Source organism: Leiobunum rupestre, chromosome 3, assembly GCF_980474605.1.
Source record: "Leiobunum rupestre chromosome 3, qqLeiRupe1.1.hap1, whole genome shotgun sequence".
NCBI classification, from domain to species: domain Eukaryota; kingdom Metazoa; phylum Arthropoda; class Arachnida; order Opiliones; family Sclerosomatidae; genus Leiobunum; species Leiobunum rupestre.
In genome coordinates this window covers 404486-417416 of record NC_143386.1, presented here as the reverse complement: position 1 = coordinate 417416, position 12931 = coordinate 404486, and the positions used below count along the sequence as shown (strand labels likewise).

Here is a 12931-nt window from a genome sequence, read left to right as displayed (position 1 = left end):
CCTGAATAATGGTGCATGGAATAATGAAAGAGGACTTCGAGTTCTATTCTGTTGGTTTTCGGAACACGAGGTAATGATTAAAAGGGACAGATGGAAGCATTCGTATTGCGACGCTAGAGGTGAAATTCTTGGACCGTCGCAAGACGAACTACAGCGAAAGCATTTGCCAAGAATGTTTTCATTAATCAAGAACGAAAGTTAGAGGTTCAAAGGCGATCAGATACCGCCCTAGTTCTAACCATAAACGATGCCAACCAGCGATCCGCCTGAATTACTCAATTAACTCGGTGGGCAGCTTCCGGGAAACCAAAGTTTGTAGGTTCCGGGGGAAGTATGGTTGCAAAGCTGAAACTTAAAGGAATTGACGGAAGGGCACCACCAGGAGTGGAGCCTGCGGTTTAATTTGACTCAACAAGGGAAAACTTATCCGGCCGGGACACCGGAAGGATTGACAGATTAAGAGCTCTTTCATGATTCGGTGGGTGGTGGTGCATGGCCGTTCTTAGTTGGTGGAGCGATTTGTCTGGTTAATTCTGATAACGAACGAGAGTCTAGCCTACTAAATAGGCGACCGATCACTTGTGTCGGTCTTCCTTCTTAGAGGGACAAGTGGCGTTTAGCCGCACGAGACCGAGCAATAACAGGTCTGTGATGCCCTTAGATGTCCGGGGCCGCACACGCGCTATACTGAAGGAATCAACGTGTGTATACCCCTGTCCGGCAGGACTGGGTAACCCGATGAACCTCCTTCGTGATAGGGATAGGGACTTGTAGTTGTCCCCCTTGAACGAGGAATTCCCAGTAAGCGAGAGTCATAAGCTCGTGTTGATAACGTCCCTGCCCTTTGTACACACCGCCCGTCGCTACTACCGATTGAATGATTTAGTGAGGTCTTCGGACTGGTACTCGGAGCGGCTTTCGGGTCGCACCGCCGTACCGGAAAAATGACCAAACTTGATCCTTTAGACGAAGTAAAAGTCGTAACAAGGTTTCCGTAGGTGAACCTGCGGAAGGATCATTATCGATACTGCGGTTATGATAACGTTAACCGGAGCCGAAAAAGTTTTTCTCGATTAGGCTAAAAAACGTTTCACCTCAAAAAATTGGAGCTTTCGTAGGGGTTTTCGCGGAGGCGGGTGCTATGTAAAAAGTAGTACCCGATAGCTTCGGAACTCCCAGAGAGTTAGTACACGAGTCACCGATTGTAGTGCGTTGAAGAACGATGCCGAGAAAGGACGAGCGCGTTGCAGTTGGAAGCCGAGCCGATCGAGCCGGTACCGACTAACGCCCGCGTCGAAGGAGCTTCGAGTTTCGCCGAAAGCACGCGAGTGTGATTAGGGTTCCTCTTGTTCCTACGACGGTTCGATCTCAATTTCGTTTTTCTTCTCTCTATCCGAGCGAGAGAACGAGAGCGCCGTGGTCGTTTGCGCGCTTCTTTCAAAACGATCGCCCCGTGCAATTCGGTAACGACTTTCTTATACTCTCTAAAATAAAAAAATCTCCTCGATCGTCGAAGTGCGCTTCGTTCGTGGAGTGAGAACTCGTCGTGTCAGAGCGTTAGTACGCCGGAAGGCTCGCGCCACGATTTAAGGCGTCGTGGCAGCTCGATGGGTTCATTTTATCCGTATGACTTCCGCCAAAGAACGTCCGTCGTTTCGCGACGATGGCGTCCGCCTTTCTTATCTTCTATATTTCAAGGGTTCTTATAATACAAAAATTATATACGACTCTAAGCGGTGGATCACTTGGTTCGTGGGTCGATGAAGAACGCAGCCAGCTGAGAGACTTCGTGTGAATTGCAGGACACATTGAGCACTTATATTTCGAACGCACATTGCAACATCGGGTCTTTCCCGAAGTTTCGCCTGTCTGAGGGTCGGATTACTGACCACTGCGCCGTTTTTTTCCTTCGGGGAAAATTCGGGCTACGGTGGTCGTTTCCGAGGATCGATTTAAAGAGCGCTAGACGCGACCAACCTTTCCTTTCGGGGAAATTGGCGCGCCGTACTCACCTCTTCCTTCTGGGAAGCCCGGAACGCGAGTTTCTCACGTTTCGAGGTGGCCCGGGACATCCAAGCGGAATTCTATTCCGGTACGGGTGGACGGAAAAGTAACATATAAAAATCGAAAAGGTTACGCCGAAATAGCGCGAGAATTTCGAAAGATTTATTTTTGAATCGAAAAGGAAGTCTCCGTCGGTTCCAACCGTTTGTCGACCTCAGATCAGACGAGATAACCCGCTGAATTTAAGCATATAAATAAGCGGAGGAAAAGAAATCAACTGAGATTCCCTTAGTAGCGGCGAGCGAACAGGGAGGAGCCCAACACCCAAGCGTCCGTCCCAAAGGGGCGGGAGTGTAATTTGGTGTTTAGGAATAGCGCGACCGAAGGTTGACCTAAGCGCAAGTCCCCCTGACTGGGGCTCTCGCCCATAGAGGGTGCAAGGCCCATAGTCGCTTGGTGTCTCCGGCGGATGCAAAATTCCTTGTAGTCGGGTTACTTGAGAATTTAGCCCAAAGTGTGTGGAAAACTCCATCTAAGGCTAAATACGACCACGAAACCGATAGCGAACAAGTACCGTGAGGGAAATTTGAATAGAACTTTGAAGAGAGAGTTCAAGAGTGCGTGAAACCGTTTAGAGGTAAACGGGTGGGCCCTCGAAGGTGATCGTCGGAGGGATTCAGTCGGACGTGACCGTATGTGTCGCGCGTCTTAAACGGTGCGGACCTCGGTCGGCCGGGCGTGCGATGGCTGCGGATAGTTTGGCGCATTTCCTTCCGTTCTAACTACGCTGCGACCGGTCTGGTCACTGAAAGATGTCTGTCTTTGAAAGCGGGCACCGGAAGGTGGCCGGCGGCGCGCTCTTTCGGGAGTGTGCTACCGGTGTTTTAGCCGGCTCGTTTCTAGTAGCTAGTTCCCTCCGAAGTTTCCCTCAGGATAGCTGGCACTCGGAGGTTGCAGTCTCATCCGGTAAAGCGAATGATTAGAGGCCTTGGGGTCGAAAAGACCTCAACCTATTCTCAAACTTTAAATGGGTGAGAAGTCCGGTTTGCTCGACTGAAGCCCGGACAGTCACTTGGATGCGAGTGCCAAGTGGGCCGCTTTTGGTAAGCAGAACTGGCGCTGTGGGATGAACCAAACGCCGGGTTAAGGGGCCCGATGCGAGACGCTCATGAGATCCCATGAAAGGTGTTGGTTGCTATAGACAGCAGGACGGTGGCCATGGAAGTCGGAATCCGCTAAGGAGTGTGTAACAACTCACCTGCCGAAGCAACTAGCCCTGAAAATGGATGGCGCTTCAGCGTCGACCCCATACCCGGCCGCAGCTGTCGACATACTTGTATTTTAAACAGCTGTGAGTAGGAGGGGCGCGGAGGCGCGCGTCGAAGGTGCCGGGCGTAAGCCCGCCTGGAGCCGCCTCTGGCGCAGTTCTTGGTGGTAGTAGCAAATACTCAAGTGAGAACCTTGAGGATTGAGGTGGAGAAGGGTTCCATGTGAACAGCAGTTGAACATGGGTCAGTCGGTCCTAAGGGATAGGAGAAATCCGTTCCGAGGCGAGACCTCTCTATGCAAGTCTCGCTGGTGACCGAAAGGGAATCGGGTTAATATTCCCGAACCCGGACACGGAGATTGTCCCCTTCGGGGGTACATTTCGGAGACGTCGATGGGAGTCCCGGGAAGAGTTGTCTATTCTTTGTAAGGATTCGACTCCCTGGAATGGGCTCGCCCGGAGATAGGGGATGGTGTTTCCGTAAAGCTCCGCGCCTCTTGCGTAGTGCGGTGCACTCCCATCGGCCCCTGAAAATCCGAGTACGAAGTAGTGATTTTCGTGCCGGACCGTACCCATATCCGCAGCAGGTCTCCAAGGTGAACAACCTCTAGTCGATAGAAAAATGTATGTAAGGGAAGTCGGCAAAACCGATCCGTAACTTCGGGACAAGGATTGGCTCTGAGGGGTGGGCCGGTCGGGCTGAGGTCCGAAGCGGGTCTGGCACTGCACCGGGACTGGGCGAGACTGGCCGGCAACGGTTCGGTTGAGCTCGGACCAGCGTCGGGGCCTTCCCAAGGAATGCTTCAGCTGCGCGGCGTGCTGGATCTCGTAACTGGCGCGACCGTTTCGGCCGGCGACTAACAGCCAACTCAGAACTGGCACGGACCAGGGGAATCCCACTGTCCCTATCTTTCCCACTGTCCCTATCTAGTGGTGTGATGGGGTCACTGGAGCCTGTGGGGGGCTCCATACCCGGCTCTCAAGGTCATGTGATCGGGGCGCTGGGTCACTGGAACCTCATGGGTGTTCCACACTCGTCATTCTGTGACCTACTAAGGAGGGTAGTTTGCAGTGGAAGAGGAAGCCACTCTAGTCCTCAGCTGTGCGAGGGTGGGTCTCGGGCAGCCCATGGTGTCGCCTTTTGTTGGGCCGTGATGAGGGCGTTTGTTTGCTATATGTGAGGCGGTCAAAATGGCTGTCTCACTGGCCGAACGTTGTTTCGCAAAGCGCACTTTTGTCCGGGGCTGGTTGTTTTGGTGGCCGCTGTAGTGCTTAAGGCGGAGCAGCGGGGTACAAATACATATACTTATGTCTCTTGAAAACCCTGATTGCAAAGCCTCCTCGTGGCGAGAGCCGGGCAACGTACGGCTAATAACCTGCGGCTGATTTGCACAGGTATCACTGTCCCTATCCGGATTGTCCTTAATGGGGTCACTGGTGTCGTTCGCGGCTGCCGGGCCTGATTTCTGGGCTTGCGCGCCAGTTCGCATCGCCCCCTTCGCCGCCTGCCGGAGGGGGGACGGGTGTGTTCGTGGTTGCTGGGCTCGGACTTTGGGTTCGCGCGATGGTTCGCTCCATACCTGTCATTTGAAAACCTTATCGGGGATGGTAATTGCAGTGAATGAGAAAGTCTCTCTAGCCCTCAGCTGTGCGAGGATGGGTTCTCGGGCAGGCCCATGGTGTCGCCTTTTGTTGGGCCGTGATGAGGGCGTTTGTTTGCCATATGTGAGCCGGTTTTTATAGCTGTCTCTCTGGCCGAACGTTGTTTCGCAAAGCGCATTTTTGTCCGGACCTGGTTGAGTGTTGTGGGCCGCCGTAGTGCCTAGCGGAACGGCGGTGTACAAATACATAACTTCATGTCTAATTAAATCCTGACTGCAAAGCCTCCTCGTGGCGAGAGCCGGGCAACGTATGGCTAATAACCTGCGGCTGATTTGCACAGGTACACTGTTCCTATCCAGTGGTTTGATGGGGTCACTGGAGCTCTTGAGGGGCTCCACACCCGGCGTTCGGTGTCGCGGGGCTCTTGGGGGCGGTCCACACCCGGTTTGCTGGGTCACTGTAGTCCTCGAGGAGGTGCCTCGTGATCGGGGCGCTGGGTCACTGGAACCTCGGGGGTGTTCCATACTTGGCATTAAATATCCTACTGGGGAGGATTTGTGTTGTGGAAGAGGAAGTCACTCTAGTCCTCAGCTGTGCGAGGGTGGGAGTTAGGGCAGCCCATGGTGTCGCCTTTTGTTGGGCCATGATGAGGGCGTTTGTTTGCCATATGTGAGCCAGTCTTTATGGCTGTCTTACTGGCCGAACGTTTGTTTCGCAAAGTGCATTTTTGTCCGGCATGACTCTTTGTCTTGTGTGCCGCCGTAGTGCCCAGCGGAACGGCGGGGTACAAATACATAACCTTATGTCTAATTAAAACATGCTGTGTGCGAAGTGGGGATTGGTCCACCCATTGCTGCACCTTCCGCTGGGTTGAGTGGCTTGCGTCAAAGGTGAGACCATCAGTAGTAGGGTTCTGCTACCCATGCTGTATTTGTCACCTGTCCGGGCTTGGGGACGCTGGCGTAGGGCACTATGATGATAGGCCTCCGGTAGTATGGTCTCTGTTACTAGGTACACCGGGCTATAAATTCTGACACACTGTCTAGTTAAAACAAAGCATTGCGATGGCCGTTGATCGGTGTTGACGCCATGTGATTTCTGCCCAGTGCTCTGAATGTCAAAGTGACTATGACTCTCTTAAGATGCGGCTAATTATTTTGCCTTGTAAGGGTGCGCCGTCTAACCGCGGGGAACGGCAATGTCGTGCTGGTTGTAACAAGGTGGAAAGTCTGAGCCACATTTGCAACTCCTGCCCTTCGGTGAAAGCCGAGATTATTAGGCGCCACGATAAAGTGGTTAATTTAATTAAAACCTCACGTCAAAATACAGGGCCTGCTGTCTATGTCGAACCTCGGATTCGTGACGCAAATGGGAGGTTGTTTAAGCCGGACTTGGAGTTTGTAGACGAAGCTAATCACCTTGTTTCCGTGTGTGATGTTGCCGTTCCTTGGGAGACGCCACTTGATGTTGAAATTGCTTACAAGCCAAAAGTACTAAAGTACTCTGACCAGTCTTTTAAAGAGGCTCTACGCCTTCTATACCCCGGCAAGACCTTTAATATCTGTGCCTTCATTGTCGGTGCTAGGGGCGTTTGGTGTCCATTAAATAATGAAATTTGTATTTATTTACAGTTAAGGATTCCGTGGCGTAGAGTGGCGTGCAAAGTTGCTTTGGAGCAGTCATTCATGGTGTATTTCAGCTTTATGGATCGATTCCATCATGGCTGAGGTGGTTCTGTCGTTGTCCCTTGCCCTTGGGGTACGGGTTGCTAAAGCTCATATGAGCTTGTGCGTAATACATGTGTTTTTCCGCCCTAGTTCCTCTGCGTAAGCGTTGTTTAGCTCTTTGCTCCAATGCTTCTATGCAGCAATTTTAGTTTAGGCTTTATATAATTTTAAATTTACATTAACTTTGTTTTTAAAATTATACTAACTTTATACTTACCCGTTTAAAAATTGTTGCCATTGTTTAATTTTAACATGTGTTGCTTGTTTGATTTTAGTGCTACTGAGACTTTGTAGGTGAATCCGTCACCACTCAAAAGGGAGAAATTAATATATTTTGTCATCTAATTAGTGACGCGCATGAATGGATAAACGAGATTCCCACTGTCCCTATCTACTATCTAGCGAAACCACCCAGCAAACACAAATCGTCCCTGGCATGGTCCATAGAGCCCAGCTTGGTCCCGTCCAAAATTCGTCCTACGGGACGAATAACGGACGTCCCATTTTATTCCTCGTAGAACCAATTTCGCGACATCCGATATACAGCCAATCGACGTCGCATGGATCTCCACTATTCGTCCGAAATGTTTCGTCCATCAATGCTATCTAGAGGTGCGTTTATCAGCAATTAATTTTAATTTTTTTCACCTGTATTTGTATTTGAGCTGATAATGATTAATGAACCACAAAATATTAACTTTATTAAGAATATTATTTTTTAAATTTACGAGTTTATTTAACGTAAATTAATGAAATTACGTGTTAAATCAAAACTACTTAATTATTTAATTAATTTTAACTGTTCTTAATTTTTATATTTTTTTATATTATTATTTTCTTAACTTTTATTCCCATTATTTTCATTTGATGAATTATTTCTACAATCACAGCCAATTACTGCGAAAAAGCTGAGTTGGCCGAGGTAAAGTCCTTTTAAAATATCTGTTAGCCCAGTTTGTAGTTTCTTTTGTACGACGCCATTACTCGATAGTTTGGAATCGGTCACCATAAAGTCCATAATGCGTTCTACACAAACGTTAAAGATTATAACATAGTAATCTCAAGTATTGCTGATAATATATCATAAGAGTAAGTATTTTTTTTTAAAACTGTTTGATTTTTTAATGATTTTAACACGATTTTTTTAATGTGTCTTTTACAGAGGTAGGAAGAAAATATGTTTGATCAAAATCTATTCATTTTGGACCTGTACATATTTCAATTTAACTTTTTAAGTTTATTATTCATTACTCTCACTGAGTGGTTCGCCTTTATTTTATACTGTGATAATTTATATAGTTAAATCTTGGATTAACTAAACATAGGGATATCCCACAGAAGCAAAAACGCGGAAACGTTTGCTATCAAACCTCTATTGGTGCAATCAACCCCTAAACGGAAATAACTTAAGCGCATGCGCGATAAGTGTATCAAGGAATCATAGGGGGGGCGAGAAAGAGAGCGTGCTTGCGTGGGTTCTTGGATTAAAGGGGTAAACGCATGGAGCTAAACAAAACTAGAAATGTTTAGTGATCATTCATTTGAGTTGCTAGGTATTACACCATCGGAAAAAGCAACATGAGCAACCAAGTCAATGGTAAGAACTTAATTACTTTAATTTTTAGTCTGAGAGTATATGTATGAAGTTTTTTAACAAATTATTTAGGTGGAAAAAAAGGGGTGTCAGTAAACCTTGGCTCAACATGCGAAGGTGATATTGAGATTAAGACCAGATCTAAAGAAAAATGTGACCAAACGTTAGTATCCATTATTTACAGCAAGTTCTAAGTATTTTAAAAAATAAGTAATTGCTTTGCTAAACATTTCAATTAAATTCTAGATTGACTAAGGAAAACCCAAATAAACCAAAGCAACAAAAGAAAAAAGTAGATCGTAAAATTAATAGGACGAATATTCTGAAGGAAAACAGAACATTAAAGAAGATAATGAACAATCTAATTCGTAAGTTCAAATTAAACATCTAATAGCGATGTCCATTGGGCGATTTCGAGCGCTCGTGATGAGATTTCATTCTCGACTAACAAATCGAGATCAGCTCATGACGAGATTCACGTCTGCCACTATTTTACAGCTCGACAGATCTTGGGCGGTTTTTGACATTGATTTGTGGTGATCTCCACTGGGGAAACTTGACCTCGGGCAGCTTTTGCGCGCTCTCAAAATGGTATCGTCTTTCGCTGGGAAACTTTCTCTGTTTCGCTCCTTCGAAATATCTCCCCGAGTTACGGATTTGCGAGCGATTTCGGAGTGCTCTTGGTGCTTCCCACTGGAAATCACTATAAATAATAATAAGCTCGTTTTAAAGGTTTTCTTTTTACAGGAATGAATTTAACTTACAGCAAAAGGTTACTAATTTTAAGCCCTACATATTTGAAGGTAGTTTAGAATTTTGAGATTATTTCTCTTAAATACTACTAATAACTTAAATTGTTAATAGAAAGCGAATATGACAAAAGGTTTTTGGATGTCTGGTGTGCGGCTGCTAAAAATGAAGAGCTCAATAGTTATCCTACTATCGGAAGGGGTGAAAAAGTAGTAAAATAGATTGAGAGCTTCCAGATACGTTCAAAGCTTTTTTATCAAATAAAAGCTGTTTTCCGAGATCTTTTTACGAAGAGTAGAAGTGATACTTTGTATCTTAAATTCAAGGGCATATTAAATAATTACAAAAACCATCAAGAAATCATCGAAGCACTCCAAGAAATTGATGAAATAATATTTATAATTAAATTACTAATTTTTTTACTTTCTTCTAATAAAATATAATTCTATTTTAGAATAGCAATGAGCTTTCACTGGCAGAGAAAAAAATGGATTTAGATATTTTTATGAATCAGTTGTATGTATGTGGAATTCACCAAGAAAAAGAGAAAAGTACCTATTCAAGACTTGAAAGTAATAGTGACAACATGCGCATTGAACAAGAAGAAGTTCTGTGCTTTGTTGGTGGTTGCATTCTGAACAAACTTTTAAAACCCAAAAGCAATATAGACTGTAAAAAAATTGGAAATGCTTTAAGGGAAACTAACCCCGAAGTAATACCACAAAGAGTAAGATCGTGGACAGATGCCCAAAATAGAAAAGCTTTAAAGTATCCCAACAGTGAAGGTCGCAAATTATTCAGTATAATGTCAAGGCATGTCAACCAATTTTACAATGATAAAGTCTTTAGTGAGAAAAAAAGGGCAATGGATGCAATATTAAACGACAAATATCTTCTGGATTTGTGGAAAGACATTTGTAAAACTCCCGATGTCCAAGATGGAAGAGAGAGTGTTTTGCGGATTGTTATTTCAACTTCCATAAACACCAATGGCAAAGGCCACACGAATAAATTGAGGAACGTTACCAAAGCAAAGGATAGGAGGAAGCAAATTGAAACCAAATTCAAAAGTAAATCAAAAACCAAAGAAAAGATAATTGTAGAAGCCGAAGAATTTTATAAACTAAAATATCTAAGTAACTCCAATAGCTAATAAAATTAAATGGTAGCTACTTTTATTACCGTGATACACTGAAATTAAATTTTCCTATAATTAACATTAAAGGTTCCTATTTTGAATAAAATTGTTATTAAAATTTTAAACATGGTTCTCTGTAATTAACATTTATGATACATGTAGAGTATTTGCACCTTGACGTTTCAGAAAGATTCTTCCTTCATCTAGTGATGCAATTTTTGGATTGTTGAATCCATAGGACATAGCTTTGGGTTGATGACCCAGCTTCACAGGCTTGACGATGTTTACTAAACAACTGTTCCAGCGGATCTTGGTTCAAATGAACTGTGAGTACAAATTGAGCTCCTTTACCAATAAGAAACTTAATTATCTCGGGCAATGCTTTTGCTGCAAATACAAAGAAATTTCGTTAAAACACTTCTGTAAAAAATTAATCATATGAGGGGAAACTTACTTGACTGTCGCAAGCCTTGCAAGGTTTCTTGGCTAAGAAACATCTTTTTTTTATCTTCTTTCCTTCCTGTTTTTCCTTCTACGTAATCCTCCCATTCGTCCAAATACTTCAGAAACACATCGTTCAGCCACTAATATACCGAAATAATATAAAATCTGTGCTTTTCTAAATCAGAATTAATTTTAAATTTATCTTACTGTTAATCGCCAATCATCTGTTGAACGAAAAGGTTCCAGGTTTGGATTAGCAGTGTAAAATCCTGAAAATGGGTGGCCAATGTTGAAAATGTCAAACCAGCGGTTAAACATCTCAATGAATCTCACAGTTTCAGGATACGAGTCTCCAAACTCTATTCTGAGAGCATTGGCTACAGACTGGCTTAGTACTTGTGTGGCCAGTTTAACATTCATGCGATTTGTCAAATTAATGTGGCTTGATGTTAATTTATGTAGCTTTTTAAGATTGCCACTGTCATCCATGTCCTTGTTAAACAACAACCGTAGTGTCCCAAACTAAAAATTCACCATTTAGCTGCATTGAGCAGTACTTGCAACTTACAGAACTGTTGAAGAGGCAGTTACGAACGGTTTTCAAAAGATGTGGAGCGTCAAAAAGGAAAAACAACTCCCTCTCTTCATTTCCAGAATACGGATTTTTACATTTGTACAATTCTTCTCTGGTATTCATTCCAAAGCATTTTCTATTGGTTGCGGCACCGTCTCCCACCACACACAATACCTTAATGCCGCATATTTCCTGTTTCATGATGGCTTCCCATATTAATGAATCCAACTTCTAGGCTGTTTGTGAATGGGTTGCAAAAAAGGCAAAAGGGTATTTGTAGCCTGAAGTTATTCCCCGTTGCACATGTGTTGCTACAGATTTTTCGTTGTAACTTTCTGTCTCCAACTCGTTCAAATCTTCTTGAACTGAATTAAGATGAGTATCGCCTGTTTCTAATCTGTATACCAAATCTTTTTTTATACTGATTTCATCCAATAGCAAACAGAAATATTCTTGATGAGTTTGGTCTAATTTTTTGGTATGTTTTTGCATTTTTTGGAACGAATCTGGATTAAATCCTGGTCTGGTTAAAATCTTTTCTGAGTGTCGATCGAGGGTGTTTTTAGAGGGAAGTGCCATAATGCCAGATTGACTGATAATTCTATAAAGCGAAGAAGATTTTCCGTGCATGTACATGCACCACTTTTATTACTAAAGGATGCCACCGTCGCCTATTTTTTGGGGTCCTTAGCATGTTCAATTGTGTTTTTAGAAAAAGTGTTCTGAATTCTTTGTTGCCAGTAATTAGAAGTATATCATTGGAATTACTTTTTTCATGTAATTGGTCAATTTTATCATTAAGAATTTCTAATAGCGACTCGTGGTGGTTATCTGACATTAGTACTGATTTTTTTGCAATCTCTTTTGTAAATTTTCTTGTCAGTCACCTCAGCTTCTCTTTCATTTTCGCAGTTTCATATCTGGTTTCTTTTAAACGAGTAACAAGATTAATTTTACTCATATTTCCAAAGTGCTGAATGCTATTTTCTCCTTTTTATCACGAATAAGGGAGGATTGTAAACAAGCTCTTTGTTTTGTGCAAAAGAAACACCGGGTTCTTTGGCTAGATACTAATAACAGAGAGCAAAAAGGGCTATGAACTGAACTTGTTACCTCGCTAATAAAACCACGAGCTTTGAGTTTATCTCTAAACATCTTCAAAAAATTTTCTTCAGGGTTACCAATGCACATTTTCCATTTACTAATTTGGTCAAATAAGGATAATATGTTTCCTTTGCTAGTAATGAATTTGGGCAACATTGACAAAATATACTCATTTGTAATTGGTTTCCCCAGTGATTCATACCTCGCTTCAAAAGTTTCATCAATGGAAAGACCAAACAATATACCCCCGTTTTCTACATGTAATCTTCTCATTTTGTAACATCCTTTTGCAAAAGATATTGACCAATTCATTGGTGTAGAAAGGTTTTCAAAAATATCCTTCAAACTCGTAACCATTTCTATTTCTGTTATTGGTCCCGTAGGTTTTGTAATTTTTTCAATGTTGGTTTGATTACTAATTTCTGTGGCGTGTGAAGATAATTCAGGATTCTCTCTTTGGGAAATTAATGGAAAATGTGCCAATGAAACATCATTTGATATTTTTGTATGACAATCTTTGACTTGCGTTAAAGATGTGCTCTCTATAGTCTCTTCTTGCCAAATGAAAGGCAAACTTTTATCTCTTTCTGAAACTGATGACGTTAATTTCATCGAGTTGTGCAGCTGGCTTGGACCACTGATACTATCTGGTTGAACAAGAACATAAAGAGGTTTGACCAATTCTTGCGGGGCATGCCACTCTCGCTTCAGTATAGAGACAGGTTCC

General features: G+C 43.6%; 1 non-coding gene and 2 pseudogenes across 1 annotated transcript; all 3 read left to right on the top strand.

The window, feature by feature from the left end:
- Nucleotides 1-325: 325 nt before the first annotated feature.
- LOC149949059 (small subunit ribosomal RNA) lies at nt 326-1013 on the top strand (annotated as a pseudogene; the record flags this gene model as incomplete).
- A 712-nt stretch (nt 1014-1725) lies between these two features.
- Nucleotides 1726-1879, top strand: LOC149949058 (5.8S ribosomal RNA). Its single transcript, XR_016480152.1, has one exon. It is a non-coding gene; the product is annotated as a 5.8S ribosomal RNA (ribosomal RNA).
- Nucleotides 1880-2213: 334 nt separating this feature from the next.
- On the top strand, nt 2214-4229 carry LOC149949057 (large subunit ribosomal RNA; annotated as a pseudogene).
- The last annotated feature ends 8702 nt before the right edge of the window (nt 4230-12931 follow it).